The following is a 14,545-nucleotide window of genomic DNA, read 5'->3' on the forward strand; positions in this document are numbered from 1 at the left end:
ATCTGTACTTCCCAGTTTCTCTCACTTCTTCTGGATAATTTCACATTTGAACACTGGAAACCACACGCCACAACCAGGAAGAGCTAGTCTTAGACATACTAACCCCTTCCCCCACCCAGCTCCTGTTCTGAAGATGGTTTCTACCAACTTCCTACCTCTTGATACTTTTAGGACCCAAGAAAGACATATTTAGCATGTTAATAAAGCTCTTCAGATATAAGGAGACCTTTTCAGTATTTCACATAATAAGAATAAAGAGATGACCTTGGGACACTGATATCACTGTTGGTCAAGCAAAGGATTAATGACATCCGTAAAGAATGAGTGTTGGTACACATGTACGTGTGCGTGTGCATATGTGCACCCCATTTGCACGCATAATGGTAATATCACAGGCTGTGAGGAAAACTGGAACAAATTGTGCCCACTTTCTGAGCCTCAGTGACTCATTTGTAAAAAGGAATTAAAAACCGAATCCCAATATTCTAGCCACAGATACTTAGGAGCTGTTCCACTGTATGCTCATGTACCTTTTATACCTTTATATACATTTTTACCTCTATGTAAACCCAATGTGTCAGGTACTCCTACTACTCCTGTGATGAAGATTAAGAGAATCAAAATAACTTAGCCACCGTCACAAAGTTAGGAAGTTGCTGAACCAGAATTCAAACCCAGAGGGTCCTGCCCAAGAGGCTCTGTCTATAATTTATGGGAATGGCATTTGGTGCAGAGTATGGGGTTCATATTTTTGAGAACTCTTTTTCCCATTTCCAAAGGCAATTTGAGTTACTCATGCAGAATGACTTCTGTGGACCGGCTACAATGATTATAGCTTATTTTTGTTTGCTCCTTGCTCTTTCTTATGCTTTATTCAACTGGCAGCCCTTAAACATTGGGAAGAAAGAAAGAAAAGAAAGGAAGGAAGGAAGGAAGAAAAAGAGAGAGAGAGACAAAGAGAGAGACAAGAAATATCATCAGTAGTCTGACGGAGCTTGTTGTGTCTCTGTGCAGATGGATGTGGTTGAAGCCAGACAGGATGTTAGAGATTCCTGTAGGTCATGCCTAGGCTGTGTAGGAAGAACACAGGGAGTTTTTTTGCATCTCTATAATCCAAACAGGATGGTCATGATGCTAAAGTTAAGTCACAAACCTAAACTAGGTTCACAACTTCTGTCCTGACCTTCCCACACCATTAGGATAAACCTGCTTCCTTTTGGCAGTCTGTCTCTCAAATGGTTACTTCAAATGTGGGGATGCTTATAATCCTCCGAGACCCAAACACAGGGGAAGCAGCCCAGTTGTTTTTCTCTTTCAATTACTCTGTCTTGTTTTGGGAGACTGGTTTAATAATGCAGAACTTTATTTCCTTCTGGCTGAGTCCTGCTCATCAGTACAAAAATCATTCTTTGATTCATGATCTCTTTCTGGTTAAAACAATCTTGGTATCTAAACACTGCCCATTAGTATGAACGTTGCTTAAGTCATTTCCAAAAAAAAAAAAAAAAGAAAAGAAAAGAAAAAAAGAAAAAATCTTCAGAGGAAGATTCCTATGAACTTGCTTCATCTTTCCCATCTCAAAGTTAGATATCATCAACATATTTACTCAGTTGACAAAATGCTAGAAATGAGTTCACAGTTCTAGTGGAAAAAAAAATGTTCTCATAGCCTCCCCCACCTTTCTATTGAAGTTCCTTCAAAGTATAAGAAGAGATGCAACATTTCAAAGACACTAGAAACTAAGAACATAGTTTATTTGATTATGCTTCCATCTTTCCCAGAAAGGATTCCCAGTGGCTTCTAACTGTACATGCAACACCACAAAATAGTACAGTGAAAGTTAATAGAAAAACAAGACAGGGTAGTCAATAGAATTTGGCGTAAGGCTAGATTGCGGAGCACCATGACCTGCATTCCAGAAAAAGAAGCCAATATTTGACTTTGGGTTTCCTAAGGAAATTTTGACTATTTTCCCATTACTCACAATGCCCACGAAATAAAAAACAAGCCCACTTTTCAGGAGGGGTAAAATGTTCTTGGCGCAAAGATCAGATTAGAATGTATCTCTGAGATCCTTATAAAGCAGATACTTGTAATGTAAAGAACAACACTTTTTTGTTTGTTTGTTGTTAATAACGAATGTCACTAGGGTTTGAAGTTATCCCACCAATGCATAGTTCTGAAAAAAATTTTTTTTCAGGCATCTGCATTGCATCATCAAGCTTCCCAGCAATCTAGTGATGTGGCTTTGTCTAGAGATAGATATTGAAATTTCCAAATTCATGGACTGTATCTTTTAAATAACCTTTTGTATAGAGTTATTCTTAATTGGCGTTCTGGTGAATACTGAGTCGAGTTCAAGAGCATATCCTGTGGCATTAAAAAAAAAAAAGAGTGTAGCTTCTTTTAACTAGTTGAAATCACACTGCTGTGATTTAACAGACCAATATCCAGGATTAGGAAGTGGTAACATCCTTTTGTGGATGTAGATATTCAGAGGGACTTAATAAGGATACATTTCTGACTAGGAAGGTGCCCACTTCTTTCTGTGGTAAACCTAGGGAACAGGCCCATATTAACTTCAGAGCTGAGAAATCAATGATCAAGTACCCTAATTCCACTCTGCATGGAGAGAATAAAATAGTGACAAGCTTAAAACTCATTAAGGCAGTTGCTATCTTGATACCAGACTCAGTCAAAATAGAATTTCAAGACTTCAAAAGACAGCTGTGTCTGATGAGCTGCTGGTAAAAATTTCAACTGAAGTAAGTAAATTTGTAGCAAGTTTGGTATCTGTTATTGATGACATTGAGAAAAGACATGGCTGGATACAAAGATAAGTTGAAGTCATAAAAAGAATGGTCTGAAGAAAGATTTTAAGCTGCAGGTAAGAGAAGGTACAGGGACCTGTGTGAAGGTTGTCTTTGTCTTTTCTCTGAAGTAGGAGCTGAGGTTCTCCAGAGAGTTGACTGCTGAACACAGAGGGGATAAGATGGTACCAGGACTTGGGTGGAGTGGTGAGAGATATTTCTTAATGAGATCAAATAAGGAAAGTTGGATCATAGTGGTTACCCTCTTCACCAAATTTTGATGTTCACAATCAGAAAATTTTAATGCTCACCGTGATCCACGTTTACGGACTTGTTAGGATATAAAGGGATTTCAAAGAAATGATGAAATCTACAGGGCATTAAAAGATAGGTTGGGAAATCTGACCAAATGGTGAAATGAGGAAGGAAGGCACACGAGGATAGAGACAAAAAGCTTGAGGACAATGGAGAGGTATCTAGAAATTGAACATTCAGTGATGATGAATGGGGTGGTGTGAAAAGAGGTTTCAAATAAGAAGTTGTACTCAAAATTGATGAGCCACCTCAAAAAATTCAAATGCGTGAATACTGATGAAAGTTTACTGTATGTAAAACTATATGCATTACAGATTATTATTCATTATGATGGTTTTTGAAATGAAGATGATGTAGATGATAGTTATGATAGTGGTGATGGATAGTGATGATGATGGTGGTGATAGTGATGGTGGTGGTAATGGTGGTGATGATGATGTGGCAGTGATGATGATGGTGGTGTTGATGATGATGGTGGTGGTTGTGGCAGTGATGATGATGATGGTGGCAGTGATGATGGTGGTGATGATGATGGTGATGATGATGGTAGTGATGATGATGGTGATGGTGGTGGTGATGATGATAGTGGTGGTGATGAGAATGATGGTGGTGGTGGTGATGATGGTGGTGGTTGTGGCAGTGAAGATGATAGTGATGGTGGTGGTGGTGATGATTATGGTGGTTGTGGCAGTGATGATGATGATCATGGTGGCGATGACTGTGATGTTTCTGGTATGATTAAGCTGTTCTTGGTGACTAGGAGAAGACAAAGTTCCTTCAACTGTTCTTTGCCTCCTTTTTTTTTTACATGTTTTTCCCTCTTCCTGGATTCTTCTTGCTCATTCCTGCATTATTGTATGTGTGGTGGATGGCTTTCCATGTACCTTCTTCTCTCCAACTTTACTGTCATTTCTGGGTCTAAGGTACCATAATTTCTCACTTAAACTACTACCCACAACTTCCCAACAGATCTCTCTGCCTCTTGACTTTCTTTCTTTCACCTTTATCTACCTCCACCCCCAAATTTGTTCTTCACTTGACAGCCAGAATGATCATGCAAGATTATAAATCATATTTTGTTACTTGGTGACCTAAATTCCTTTATCTACAAAAACAACAACAACAACAACAACAACAAAAACCACCCAGAGCTAACTGCTTAGCATACCCTACAAAGCCCTTCATGATGTGACCTACTTCTTTCTCCAACCTCATTTTATGCCGCTCTGCCCTTGACTGCTAAGCTCTAGTGGTCAATATAGAACAGCCACACTGTTACCTCTTTAGATTTCTGAACAATCTAAGTGTTTGTCAGCTCAGGGAACTTTCAAAATAGCAACTTTGTTCTTTCTACTGCTATAACACACTCATATATATATATATATATATACACACATATATTTATAGGTTTATACACATAAATATAACTATATAAATGTTATGTAATTATGTATTATATATATAATGAATGAGCAAAGTGACAAAGGGAAATAAATACTCCTCTTTTCTGTATCAACAATATATTTCATAGTCATCTCTATTATTGTATTTATGACAGATTATAATTTTGTGTTTTTATATCTGTCTCACCATTAGAATATTGGCTTCCTCGGGGCTGGAACCATGTCTGATTTATTTCCATTTCTTCAGAACTGAGGACAGTGTCAGGCAAATAGTATGTCTCTATAAATACCTGAAAAATAAAGAGTGAAAGCCACTGTAGTTGTGGGGTCAATGGCCCATGAGATCAGGGTGTCACATGAAGGATCAACTGTGTCATTGTTAAAGATGCTAACAAGAACAAGGCAACATAATATGGAAATGAACTTTTATTATTGAGTTGGTGAGTCCACTTGTATTTACCCCAAGTGTAAATATCCTCTGCCTTACTATAACCTCTGTCTTCCCTGAAAATATCTTGCATATCCTCTTCAATCTGTTTGAAACTCTCCTTTCCGTAGTTTCTCTCTGAGACCAAGGGACAGGCAGAGAAATGACATTTTCTTTGCCAAGATCAATTTGAAGTCCTCAGCAGGAGCTCACATTAATCACCTTCTTAGAGGCTCTCTCTTTCTGCTGCTCAGAAAGACTATTGTGAAAGGCAAAGGGGCCAGGAACTTCATTGATTCCTTTCCCACAGTATATGAATAGGTCCCCTTTATCTAACTAAACAGGTGTATTGTCAAATATCCCTGTATTCAAACCCTAGTACTTTGAACAGCATGTGGTTCCCTTGACCCAGGACAACAAAAGCATGCAAATCTTGTCTCCAAGCTCATGGAGATAAAGCCAAGGTCACACATTCATTCCCCCATATGGGCCAATTAGCTTTCCTCTATTCACTGGACCAAAGGAGTCCCGATGGTTGAATATCTACTATGGGAAAAGCCTTGTGATAATCACAGAGAATGAAGAGATGAATGGCATCGTCTTTTCCTTGGAAAATGTAACAATACATTGGCGTGGCAGAGAAATGAATAAACCATCAGAGTAAAAAGTGTTAAGGGCTCTGATAGAAAGAAGATATACAAGGGGATTTGAAATGAAATGAAGAAAGAGGGAGATTAGTGTTGGAGAAGTTTCTTACGGAGAATTAACATTTGCGTGGGGTCCACATGAATGAGGGTCCTCCACATAGGTAGCATAAGAAGAACCTGCAGGGAAAGGGAATATGTTCTTTGCTGTAATTGTGGACAAGGACTTGACCCTGGAGCGGTAGGGAAGCTGAGAAGAAGATACCAAAGCTAAGCCTTGCCCATCTACCAACCTGCTGGGAAACTACCCTTCAGGGACTGATATCTCCAGCACTAGAGAGAGAAAGCAGGAGTGAAATTTTATTTTTCAAAACTGAGCCACCACCCCGTAGCGCAATTGCCTATTCTCAGTATAAGTTATTACTATAGAGAACAGAAGTGGGGAGAATGGTTGAACTGGAAGTGAATGATCAGGGGCCCTTTGTCAAGAGTCAACCTGGGATAGCATACTATCCCCTCACTTGCACCCTTAACCCTACTCGTGATCTGGTAGACAGAAGCTAGAGAAGCAATGTCTAAAACTGAAAAATCTCTCTGGGAGTGGAGGGTTTGGACATCGGATTGTGTATGTGATGTAAGCCTCATATTTGGATTTTTAGACTGAAATGGCAGAATCTTGGATAACTGGGTTAAGCAAAATAATAATATAAATAGTTTTTCCTATCTAAATTTTACTTTCATAAATGTGCTTTCTGGGAAAATTTAAATCACCCGTGTGGCTTGCATTATATTTCTGCTGGATAGCGCTGTCTATGGAATTAAAGATGTGTTGCTTTAAGCCAATAATGTATGGTAATCTGTTACAGCAGCAATAGGAAATTAACACATGATCCCTTTTTGCAATGTGACATTGACAATCCTCCATCCCATGTGGGATCCATGGTTCCTTTGGTTGAGTGTAGGCAGACTTTTGAGACCGCCTTGACCAAGGGAATGACACTGCATGCCTTTCTCCCTCCCTCCAAAAGGCTGGGACTCAGCTGTGTGAGAGGAAGCCCCCACATGATAGCCAGGATTCACCACCAGATGGGCAACTCATGAGCCAACAGATGATTCCAGACCCTGACCTGAGAGTCTTCCAGGTGAGGCCCTACATAACATGGCATAAAGACAAGCCATCCCCAATGTGCCCCATCTGAATTCCTCTGTCTTGTTACCTTTCTTTCTTTTTTTTTTTTTTTTTTTTTTAAGATTTTATTTATTTATTCATGAGAGACAGAGGAGGAGAGAGAGAGAGAGGGAGAAGCAGAGGGAGAAGCAGGCTCCCAAGGAGCAGGGAGCCCGATGCGGGACTCGATCCCAGGACCCTGGGATCATGACCCGAGCCGAAGGCAGACGCTTAACCATCTGAGCCACCCAGGCGCCCGTTACCTTTCTTTCAGTGCATGAACGGTTATATATGCTTATAATGTCTTAAAATCATTGGTAAACAATCACTGTATCGTCAAAAAAATAATCTAAAGTCAAATGTCCACAATTTCAGTGTCCAGAAAACGGAAATGTTAGCTCCTTCTCAGAACCATGGGTCCTAGATAATTCTGACACTATGTGTTTTCTTGTTTTTTTTTTTGTAAAACAATCATTTCTGTCTTTGGGTTTCCTCTGGTTGTCTACTGATTTCCTGGGCAAATTAAATGCATGCAGTCTCTCCTCCTCTCTGCAAGGCCAGTCACCATGGCCTGTCATTCTTTCTCTGCTTCTCCATCCAAACCAGCATTGCCTTAGTTCAGGCTGTCAGCGCTATTCACTTAGACGATCATATTCACTTTCATCCTTTTCAGGTTCCCCAAAGCCCTGGAAAGTAGAGCCTGCAGCATTCACTGCAGGTGGCTTAGTGAGGGGAGCAATTCAGGGAGAGTGGAAGAGGGAAGCAGAGAAACCAGTAGAAGAGAGCACTGTTGAGCTGGTCATTGCTATGGGCAACGGGGGCTTGATCCAGCTGGAACGTTCCAAGGAAGTAATTAGAGCATGACAAAGAATTATCCATCCAGGGGATAGAAGAGGGAGCATTTATGCTCTGGCTTGCATCTTCCATAGACTCCCAGGGTGGGCATGCTTGAACGCCAGGCTGGCTGCTGCCGGCTTCCCAGCTTTGGCAACACAAAAGGTGTAGAGCAGAAAGCTAGGGATGGGGTAGAGTCAGGTTGCACCTGCACACAGCAAAATCTCAAGTACCAGGTGGGCTGAGACGTGTCAGGTGGGGCATGAGAGACATCTGATATGCCTCCTTGTTTCTACCCTGTCGCCACCCTGATAGTTTCTCGTACGGTTTCCATAATGATCTTAACATTCCTAGTTTTATTACTTTTCTGAATAAAAAGTTGTGCCGACTCCTCACTGCTTTGTGGCATACCGTCTTAGACACCTGTTTGCCTGACCTTCATCCTTTCCCTCTTACAATATTTTATAGCTCTGTGGAAGCATAAATGACATACATTAACTGCACATATTTAAAGCATACACTTTGAGAAATTTTGACACATTTACCCCGAAGACAAAAGTTTCCTCTTACCCTTTTGCAATTCCTCGTCTCTACTCCCCCTCCCATAAACAAGCAACCACTGATCTATCGCTAGAGATGAGTTTGCATCTTCTAGAAAGTTTTATAAGTGTGATCAGACAGCATGTTGTGAATTTTGGCGGGGGCTAGGAGAGGTCTAGCTGCTTTCTTGCTTGATGTAGTTTTCCTTTAGGAATTCCTACTTCTCCCAAACTCAATCCATGCCATTTGAGTAAGACTGCTCACACTTCCAGGATACAGGGATAAGAATGTGATCTAGGGTGGCCTATGAGAATACCATCATCATTGGGCTCCACTGATTGGCTAAAGAACAGGCATGTGACCTAATCCAGGCTGCAGATTAAAGCTAACAGACCATGGATCCACATCATAGATAAAGATGTATTTGTTTCTGATGAAATTCCTCAACTGGGAGAATGTCAGCTCGGGGCTGCAGATGCACATACTTTTTCATTTTATTTATTTATTTATTTATTTATTTATTTATTTATTTATTTATTTATTCTTGAGAGAGAGAGAGAGCGAGAGAGCACAAGCAGGGGGAGCAGCACAGGGAGAGGGAGGAGGAGAAACAGGTTCCCTGCTGAGCAGGGATTCCCACACAGAGCTCGATCCCAGGACCCTGGGATCATAACCTGAGCCAAAGGCAGACCACCCAGGTGCTCTGGGAGACAGATTCCTGATGACATCATTTGAACACCTAGATCCAGCCATGCCTGAACCTGGATATTCTGGACTTTTCAGTTACATGTGCTGTTACAATTTTTTTTAATGCTTAAACCACTTCTAATTGTATTTCAGACACCACTTGCACCTGAAAGTAACTAACAAATACAAATCATAATCTGGCCCCTTCCTTCCTTTGCCTACTTACCTCTTACCAGTTCTCACCATGCAGTTTATCATTTGATTTGTATCAAAATCTTTACCTGTTTTGAAACATACCAGGCAATTTTATGCCTTTTTTTCTTTGTATATACATTTTTATTTCCTCACATGATTTTATCTTTCCCACCAGAAATTTATTTCTGGTAGAGGAAAAAAAATGTGTCTTTGTGGATATTTGAATCTAGTTGTTTATTATATCATTCATTTAAATAACATACGTGAGTGCCTCCTTTTTGCCAGGCACTGTGCTAGGTGGTAGAAATCCATGTTGGACAAACCTGACTTTCTCTGCCTCAGGGAAAGTATATTCAGCCAAGGAAAATACTCAAATACCCTGATTATCTTCTCCATAATAGATTTAGTTTCATCTTGGAAAGCAATACATGAACACATGAATGAATTTAAAAATCGAATGACCAAGTGAAATTAAGTAAGATATTTTGGAAATAAATCCTCATAATTTGCAATTTATTTCAGCAAAGGAGACTGATTTCAGATTCTTGAAGATGTACCAGAAAGCCGGGATATGTGTTTGAACCTCAACCTCTACCCTATGAACTCAAGGTCTCTTTGCTTGGCTGTGCTACATTTTGTCTTTCTGTGAAATCTGGCCAGAAATTATTATTAAAAGTCCTATCAGGATTCTGTGACATAAATCACCATTCCTTTGAGACTACTTTGGGGGGATGGTTGTATTTATTTTACTTATTTGTTTGACAATTGTTGTGGTTAATATCGGAGAGTCAGATCAACCATGAAAAGATGAGCCAGATTCCCCTTAATGACGGAAATAGAACTGTTCCTTGTTATAGCTAAAATCCTGATTGAATCAGCTATTGATTGTCTGGCATATAACTTGGAACAGTTGATCCAATTGTCGACACTCTCTATAAGGCTCGATGATTCTCTCGGATCAGATTCCTCCCAAATCCTGCACTCTTTAAAACCTAGACACAGAAGCCTGCCGGTAAGCCTTTGGCTGAAAGACTAACATGGTATTTAAAAAGTAAAAGACTTTGGTCTCCTTTGCCCAACAAAGTTCAAGTTTCCCCTACAGCAATAAACACCTTATCTGAGAAGTATGCAGTATGGGCAAAATCTTCAACCATGAAATTATATGACCCTACCTTGACCTCTGGTTTCTCTAGTGGATCTCGCTCATAACATAACAAACAGCAGCTCTGGGCTGTTTCTCTGATTCGACTGGTGAATTGTGTAAGTCTTGAGGAATTCAGACTTCTCCACAAAGGCATCCAGGTAACAGGGACATCTTTATCTGTCCTCGCTTACCCTGAGCATGACTGAGCAGCCCCAGGGGCTCATGCTGCATGATGTATGTGTCTGACCACCTTTCTGTCCATGCCTCCAGCAGGCAAGGAAGAGACAGGGCCTCACTGGAGTGATGGGTTATGGCTGGTAAAACGCTGTGTTGAAGCAGAACCTCCCTTCCCCCTTGGTCTGACCACTCACTGTAATTAGGGATGGTTATCAGCCAGCCTCTGGAATATACGACATAATGACTTGGTACTCAAAGTGTGGTCCATGGACCAGCCGTATCAGAATTATCTGGAGTTTATCAGAGATGCTGAATTGCAAGCCCCATCACAGAACTAATGAACCAGAATCTTCATTTAACCAGCCCCCAGGTGACTCTTGTGCCCATTAATATCTGAGAGGTATGGTGCAATGGAGTGCTGTTATTCCTGTCCCAGATCTTCTAATCCTAGATCTGATAACAGTATCGCTGAAGTCATTTCCTCTGGGGATGCAACCCTCTCCACCCTCATGCACAAGGGTGAGAAGATCAGTGTGTTCCACCCTCTGACCTCAGGGATTAGTTCAGGGATGAACAGGAGATTAACTGGGAACAGAGGCATTTAGGCCCATGACAATTGTTTGAACTGTTGGAGGATAAGATATTATTTCACTTTTGTACTTGGACTTGGAAGGATGCAAGCCTGGAGCTGTCAGGGGGCACCTTGCAGATGCTGATGATGAATCTGCAATCAGGAATCAGACCCAAGACATGGGTAAAAATAAATCTTCATGCTACCATTTGAGCCCCTGGATCAAGTATTACCTGAAGTCCACCACCATAGTGTTAGTAGCACAGAACAAATTCCTCTAAGGTTTTTGTTACTGTTATGTGTGTGTGTGTGTAGATAGTGTGTATAGATAGATAATCTATAGAAATAAAGTCAGATTTACTTGAAGGAACTGGCTCACATGATTGTGGGGGCTAGCAAATTTGAAATTCATAGTGTAAGCTGGCAGCCTGGACATCCAGGTAAAAGTTGATGTTGCAGTCTTGAGTCTGAAGGCAGGAAGCTATGGCAGAATTCTTACATTGCAGCCTGGAGGGAGCATTCCTTCTCTTTCAGGAAACAGGTCTTTGATCATAGCCTTCAACTGATTGTATCAGGCCCACCCACATTATGGAGGCTAATCTACTTTAAAGTCAACTGAATGTTAATCACATCTAAAAATATATCTTTATGTGGTGCACTGGGTGGCTCAGTTGGTTAAGCATCTGACTCTTGGTTTTGGCTCAGGTCATGATCTCAAGATCATGATATCAGGGTTGTGAGATTGAGTCCTGTGTTGGGTGCTCCACACTCAATATGGAGTCTGCTTGAAATTCTTTCCCCTCCTCCTTCTCCCCACTCCTCTGCTTCTCCCCCCATTCATGCCCCCTCTCTAAAATAAATAAATTTAAAAAAATCTTTAAAATTATCTTTACAGCCACATATAGACTGGTGTTTGACCAGACAAATGATTACTGTAAGCTAGCCAAGTTGACATACAAAATTAGCCATTGCAGTTGTGTTTTTTTGAACCTTACAACCGAAAGAAATAGTAGATGGCAGGGCTGAAGATCCCTGGGGATGACTCTCCATTCAGCTGAAATACATACCTGAATCCTGCCTTTCTGTTTTCTTTAAAAGAGTTGACTTTGTTCAAGAGAATCAGCAAAACAATTTAAACCCCATTTTGTTTCATGGAATCGAAAGAGCTCAGGATTGGAAGGACCTTAATAACTAACCAGAGTTTTCTAAATGTCAAGCATTTGCCTAGCACTAGAATGATTTTTCTCCATAGTAATGATCCACACTGTATAACATCCATGCCTGTATGCATGATATTTTCTTTTAAGTCACTGTGACTCTTCAGTAATATAGTTTATTGATAAAAGTAGTCTTTGTTATTACCACAAATATAAATCCCACATCAATTACCTTAAATATATAAATATATACATACAGAAATACAGTGGGAACAAAATAATGTTTTAAAAATCTGGCAAGATACTATTACCTGGGAAAGAGTCATCTAAGCATTTATTTCTTTTTTTAAGAAAGTGATACATGGGGTGCCTGGGTGGCTCAGTCGGTTAAGTGTCTGGCTTTGGCTCAGGTCATGATCCCAGCATCCTAGGATAGAGCCCTGCATCAGGCTCCCTACTCAGCAGGGAGTTTGCTTCTCCTTCTCCCCCTGCTTATGATCCTGATTGTGTGCCCTCTCTCTTAAATAAATAAATAAATCTTAAAAAGAAGAAAGGGATACAAAGCAAGTGTTAGCTATTAAAGACACATGAGATGTTCTCCTTGACAGAATTTAAGGAGAAAAAAAAAAGAAAGAAAAAAAGAGACAAACCCAAAAACAGACTCTTAACTATAGAGAACAAACTGGTGGTTATCAGAGGGGAGGTGGGTGGGGGATGGGTGAAACAGGTGATGGAGATTAAGAATACATTTATTTTGATGAGCACTGAGTCATGTATAGAATTGTGGAATCACTATATTGTACACCTGAAACTAATATAACATTGTGTTAGTTATACTTGAATAAAATACAGAAGAATTTTCCATTAAGAAACTGGAATAATAGGTGTGCCTACGTGGCTCAGTTGTTAAGCATCTGCCTTCATTTCAGGTCATGATCCCAGGGTCCTGGGATGGAGCCCTACATCGGGCTCCCTGCTCAGCAGGAAGCCTGCTTCTCTCCCACTCCCCCTGCTTGTGTTTCTTCTCTTGCTGTGTCTCTCTCTGTCAAATAAATAAATAAAACCTTAAAAAAATAGAATAATAGAGAAGAAATTGAAAAGCAGTAGTCTCTGTACTGCTTCATCTGATTACTTAAAGAAACATCTATGTAACATCTACCATTGCCAACGGAGGCCCATGCCCTGTCCTTCAGGAAACACTAATTCCAATCTAATGCCAGTTGTGTGATTTCCAACAAGTGTAACCTTAAGGCAGTACCCAGACTTCGCCTGGACTTTTCCTGGGATGAGAAAGTCATTACCTACCAGGACACATTGTGTCATTGGATGGGGATATTAATTAGAAAACTCTGCCTGTGCTTGAGCTGAACAACCCGTGTAGTTTCTACCAACTGGTGATCATAATGCCCCCTCCTGGGGACACAGAAACCCTGACCCTACGCCACCTGATTTCCACGTGCCAGCCTTCCAGAGAGCTGAAGAGAGCTTCTGTGGGCACTAGACTCCTCTTTCTTTGTATCTTCTCTGTACAAGAACCACATGAGGCAAGCTCCAAACCTGACTTCAAGACCCACACCATGGCAGGGAACATGCTCTGGGAACAGTGGAATGACATTTACATTCAGGATGCAGAACGCCTGGGTGGCTCAGTTGGTTGAGCATCCAACTCTTGGTTTTGGCTCAGGTCATGATCTCAGGGTCATGTGATCGAGCACCACGGTGGGCTCCATGCTCAGCACGGAGTCTCCCTGAGAGTTTCTCCTTCTCCCTCCTCCTGCTCACTCTCTCTCTCTCAAAGAAATAAAATCTTAAGTTCAGGATGGACATGCCCATCTGATTAATCTTCACTTACACCACTCTGTGTCATAATGCTCCAAACACACTGGCTTTTTCTCCATTTGTCTTTATACAATGCCAACTTTTTCCTCCTGCAGGATATCTCCACCATCAGCTCCTACTGCCTGGAAAGATACTTTTCAATTATTTCACTGAATTTCCTTCTTATTGGTTAAGTTCCATTTCCAATGTAATTTCTTTGGAGAGGCTTTCTTTGAATAACCAAAATCAAGACTTTCGATCCCTCAAGGCTTTCTACCCAATTGACCCAATTTATTGGCTTCATCACACATACATCTCCCAAATAATCTCATTGGTTTACTAGGTTTTACCTAAAATGCCAGCTACACGATGGGCGGGAACTCACTGCTGTCTTTCTAATACTTAGGAAAATGCTAGGAACTCAGTATCCATTTAGTAAGTATTTTGTTTAATGCACAAATGAGATCAAGGCATAGCATGACTGTTTTCAAATTTGAAAAACTTATTCCCTTAGCCATTTACCTAGGCATCTGTACACCCATTAATTCACTCTACTTTTTAAATTGAAAGTGATACATAATACATTCTTGAGTACTGCAAACTGTCTTGCCATTCTCTCCTGAATTCACTCCAGTTTGTTCTTTCACTTTTCTTG

Source organism: Zalophus californianus, chromosome 10 (assembly GCF_009762305.2).
Source record: "Zalophus californianus isolate mZalCal1 chromosome 10, mZalCal1.pri.v2, whole genome shotgun sequence".
NCBI lineage: Eukaryota > Metazoa > Chordata > Mammalia > Carnivora > Otariidae > Zalophus > Zalophus californianus.